Genomic DNA, 5,702 nt, shown 5'->3' on the forward strand with positions numbered 1-5,702 from the left:
ATTAACCCTCATCTTCATAGCCTACTTACTGACATCTTTACCCTCTTTTGTAGAGACTATAGTGCTGAGTTTTCCTCTCCTCTATTAGAAATACGATCCCAATTCTTCTGTCTGTCTTCCCAAGGACTATTTCTCTATGCTTTAATAACTTTGTTCTGATAACTGAGAAAATGCACAGCCTCAAAGTTGATAATTATGTTTTATTTGGCAGTCAAAACTGAGAACTTAAACCACTCTGAGAGACTACTCCGAAGACATTAAAGGAGAAGCCAGGATATGAACAAGTTTCGTAGCAAAATCAGGCAGTGACAATATCAAAAGATTACTATTAATTAAAGAAAACCAGACATCTCAAGTTAATGGATTTAACGCTTTTCCTTTTATGGGAAGATACAAGAGTGTGGGCCCCCTGAAACCATTCCTTTGATGTGCACCTCAACTCTCTGGGGCAAGTATCCTGTGTTTTCCCATCTTGAGTCTCCTCCTTGGGGGTGTGTGTAGTAGCTGATGATTTGATGGTGGACATCCTGCCTCTATCCTGCCTTCCCTCGGGGTTCACTGTTGGGAGGGCTGTAATGAGATGCCTTGATGGCTACAACATCCTCTGTTTACTGATACTATTGCAGGAAAGGGGACCCCTTCCAGGGACCGAAACCAGGCTCTTGTCTAACACTTGGAAATGAACTGTCCAAGGAGACACATGTGCTGATAAAGCAAGAGATTTTATTGGGAAAGGGCACCTGGGTGGAGAGCAGTAGGGTAAGGGAACCCAGGAGAACTGCTCTGCCACGTGGCTCGTGGCTCACAGTCTCGGGTTTTATGGTGATGAGATTAGTTTCCCGGTTGTCTTTAGCCAATCATCTGACTCAGAGTTCTTCCTGGTGGTGAACGCCTTGTTCAGCCAAGATGGATGCCAGAGAGGAGGATTCTGGGAGGTGGTCAGACATGTGGTGTCTCCTTTTGACCTTTCCCGAACTCTTCCAGTTCATGGTGGCTTATTAGTTCCCTGTCCTTACCAGGACCTCCTGTCGTAAAACAACTCACGCAAATGGTTACTACGGTGCCGGGCCGGGGTGGGCAGTTTCAGTCTGTGTGCTTCACCCAACAATATGGCAGACAGCACTTCCCCAGAGTTATGGCTCAGCGGTGCAGAGCAACACTGAAGAAAGGGCTCCAATAAAAGCCCACCTAGTGCTGTAGTAAGAGGGGCACCAGGTTATCCATCACTATGTCTGACAAATCTAAGCATCTGACCCCCTGCACATCTCTCTGTGCACCCACCTATCCCTGGGATGGAGAGGGAGCCCTGGGCTGTGAGAGCAAATCTGACCCCAGCCTCCCTCAGCCACCAGTCACCGCAGCCAGTGCCCTTACCCCAGAGACATGCCCTGTTTTCAGCTCAGCGCCTTTTTCAACTAAAGAAAAGGATTGGGTCAGCTGCCTGGGCTCTTTTAGCTCCATGAGAAATCTTCTGAGATGACCACATCTTTGAGGGCCATGTTTGCTTCAAGCAATTCTGACTGCGTTTCACATTTGTGCAGTTTGTTTTCATTTTTTTTCTCTTAATACGGAACAAAGAAACCTCTCCTTTTGAAGTCTATGCTAGAGGTGTCCTGGTTCATTTAAAAATAGCTCACTTTGTGTTTAAATCTTATTCTCCAGAGGAGAACTACTACCATTCAGATTAGTTGTCAGGCTGCCCCTCATTGGCAGATCATTAATAAACCAGTTAATAACTAAGACTGGGCCAACACTGTACTTGAGGAATTCAGTAGGAACCGGCAGGCTCAGGTTGACTCACTGGTAAGGGCAGATTTGATTCATTTTAAGTAAAACAGATTGTGAGAGAAAAACAGTATTTTCAGGTGTGGAGAATTAGCCAGACCAAATCTGTAAAAAATCTGAGAGAAATTTTTCAATATCATTTTTCATTTCCTAGAAATAGTTACTGTTATTATCTATTCTGTCAGACACCAATATAAATGTTTTTTTATTTGTAATACCTCATTTTATTTAACAATGGATAAGATGGGACAAGAAAAGGATAAGACATGATAAGAAAGGTCCATCTAGTCAAGGCTATGGTTTTTCCAGTGGTCATGTATGGATGTGAGAATTTGACTGTGAAGAAAGCTGAGCACCAAAGAATTGATGCTTTTGAACTGTGATGTTGGAGAAGACTCTTGAGAGTCCCTTGGACTGCAAGATCCAATCTGTCCATTCTGAAGGAGATCAGCCCTGGGTGTTCTTTGGAAGGAATGATGCTAAAGCTGAAACTCCAGTACTTTGGCCACCTCATGCGAAGAGTTGATTCATTGGAAAAGACTCTGACGCTGGGAGGGATTGGGGGCAGGAGGAGAAGGGGATGACAGAGGATGAGATGGCTGGATGGCATCACCGACTCGATGGACATGAGTTTGAGTGAACTCTGGGTGTTGGTGTGCTGCGATTGATGGGGTCACGAAGAGTTGGACACGACTGAGTGATTGAACTGACTGAAGACAGAACAGGTAGCTAAATTGACAAGTAGAAGGATTCCCTAACTATATTCTAATAAACAGATGAATGCTACAGAGCCTCCTGAGATACTTAGTCTTTGGCAGGTATTAAGAAGTCTCCAGGATGGGGACATTGACACACCTGAGTGAAGAGAGCTGAGTGTGAGACAATAGGAAATGACGAGGGCTTTAGAAAACTGAGGACTACATTCTGTAGCTAATTATTGCCAGGACGTGGATGTCTTTCCTGATCTTGTTTTTTGTTGTTGTTGTTATTTTTTTCCAATAAAATTTGGAAATCTCAATATGTATGTGACATTCCCTCTTGTTTTTAAAGCACAGACTAAACAAGAAGCAGCTGAGAGACAGATTTCTGTCCTTGGTATCCAGCTCATGACCTTTGTACTGTACTGCTCATTCATACACATCACACACTATCTTGTCACAGGGAATTTCCTAGGATGTATACAGGGAGTCCCCAGCTTTGAAATGCCTGACATGGATATCTCTTCTTTACAAATGACTGCTATGAATATCCACTCTGACTAGGGACTTATTTCCCTTCTATGCGACTCTTACAGTGCAGTGCAGGAGACCCCAGTTTGATTCCTGCGTTGGGAAGATCCACTGGAGAAGGGATATGCTTACCCACTTCAGTATTGTTGGGCTTCCCTTGTGGCTCAGCCGGTAAAGAATCCACCTTAAATGCAGGAGACCTGGGTTCGATTCCTGGGTTGGGAAGATCTCCTAAAGGAGGGAAAGGCTGCCCATTCCAGTATTCTGGCCTAGAGAATTCCATGGACTGTATAATCCGTGGGGTCACAAAGAGTCAGACACGACTGAGATACTTTCATTTAAATAATTTCAGTTCACTTAATGTGACTCTTTATTTCCAGTGCCTCCAAAACCTTCTCTTAACAACCAACTCAGCTATTCCATCCTCCTTGAGATAGTTTTCCCTCAGGCATGTTTTCCCTTTATTGCCTCATGGCCAGTAATGACACGGCATCCTTGAAGCTGCAGACCCATCATCCCTGGATACATTCCTACAGCTAAAGACCTTAGCCGTCATTACCATTTATCAAGAACCTGCTAAGTAACCTGATCTTGTTCACCATGCCCCAAGACTTTACTTTCCACCCTAACTGCAAAAGACTTGAACCCTCTCCAAATCTTGCAAGACCTCTACCTCAGTCCCTTTTCCTGCTACCTAAGATCTTCACTCAAGAACCATAAATTCCCATTTCGCCCTGCTCAGGAATCTCAATTTGGTTTATCCTCCACTGTTTGAGGCAGACAAGTCAAAGTGTGAAGGGGCAGTAGGGCAGGGATGGGAGTAGTGTAGACTCATCTCTGTGCAACTAACATCCAAAGCACTCTCGTCGCATAGCAACAGTATTGAACTTAGAAGATTGGTTCTGAAGCACCGTTTTGTACATACTGCTCAGGAGCAGGATGAGAGATGATTAGATTTTCCTGCCCAAGTGTCTGTCAGAGGGCAGAGACTGTGTAATCCCCTCATTTCCACAAATTCCTCTCTCTGTGAAATCTTTCTGAAGATGTATGACTTAAAAGTTTATGAGCATTTTGCATTTTATTCCCTGCTCTATTTACCTAAAATTGAGAATCTTAGATGATGTATATGCATAAAAATAGCCACTTCCAAAATATCCACATTTATAATAGGTTGCCATAAATTTTATGTGCTGTTGCATATACTTGGCAATATATGTGCCCAGATTGAGAGCCATAGGGCAATATTGTAAACTAGACTTCACAGACAGGTCTAAAAATATACTAATTTTCATGTGTAATACTATTCTCATGGAGGAATTTTATTACGAATGGTCTATCTTCAATATTCATCCCTTCAGTGCACATTTGTTGAAAAGGCAAAAGAAGTCAATCTTTATTGAGGGCTCAGAAAGTACTATGTACTTTAAATAATTTATCTCCTTCAAAGTAACATTCTAAATTGTGTGTATATATAATTTTACAAATGAGAATACTAACTAGAAAATGGCCAAATTGATAATGGGGATGTGTTCACAAAGTCAGCAGAAAAGAGCAGTTGAAACAGATCCTAGGAAAAGATGTGGAAAATGGTTTTTGGAATGAATAGTTTCATTTTATGTGTCAACTTGACTGGGTCACAGGATGCCCAGATGTCTGGTGAGGCATTGTTTCTGGGTGTGCCTGTGGGAGTGTTTCTGGAAGGAATTAGCACTTGAATGGTAGACTGAGTGGAGCCCATTGCCATCCCCAGTGTGTCTGGATATCACTCAATCCATCTGGGCCTAAAAACCAAAAAAAAACAAAAAACAAAAACAGAGAGAGAGGGAAAGGGAGGGTTCACCCCTTATTGTTGGCTTGGTTGAGTTGGGACATTGTTCTTCTGATCATGGATTGAAATTTAGACCATCAGCTCCCCTCTTCTCAGACCTTCAGACTTAGACTGGAATTATACTACCTACTTTCCTGGGGTTTCCAGCTTGAAAACGGCAGGTTATGGGACTTCTCAACCTCTATAATGGTGTGAGCCAATTTTTTCTCAAAATGCATATGTGTATCTTGCATTATATATATATTTACATATATATATATCTACATATATATATATGTATATATATCAGATCAGATCAGTCGCTCAGTCGTGTCCAACTCTTTGCGACCCCATGAATCGCAGGACGCCAGGCCTCCCTGTCCATCACCAACTCCCGGAGTTCACTCAGACTCATGTCCATTGAGTCAGTGATGCCATCCTGCCATCTCATCCTCTGTCATCCCCTTCTCCTCCTGCCCCCAATCCCTCCCAGCATCAGAGTCTTTTCCAATGAGTCAACTCTTCACATGAGGTGGCCAAAGTACTGGAGTTTCAGCTTTAGCATCATTCCTTCCAAAGAAATCCCAGGGCTGATCTCCTTCAGAATGGACTGGTTGGATCTCCTTGCAGTCCAAGGGACTCTCAAGAGTCTTCTCCAACACCACAGTTCAAAAGCATCAATTCTTCAGCACTCAGCCTTCTTCACAGTCCAACTCTCACATCCATACATGACCACAGGAAAAACCATAGCCTTGACTAGACGAACCTTTATTGGCAAAGTAATGTCTCTGCTTTTGAATATGCTATCTAGATTGTTCATAACTTTCCTTCCAAGGAGTAAGCGTCTTTTAATTTCATGGCTGCAATCACCATCTGCAGTG

This window comes from Bison bison, unplaced genomic scaffold, assembly GCF_000754665.1.
Source record: "Bison bison bison isolate TAMUID 2011002044 unplaced genomic scaffold, Bison_UMD1.0 scf7180017864218, whole genome shotgun sequence".
Taxonomy (NCBI): domain Eukaryota; kingdom Metazoa; phylum Chordata; class Mammalia; order Artiodactyla; family Bovidae; genus Bison; species Bison bison.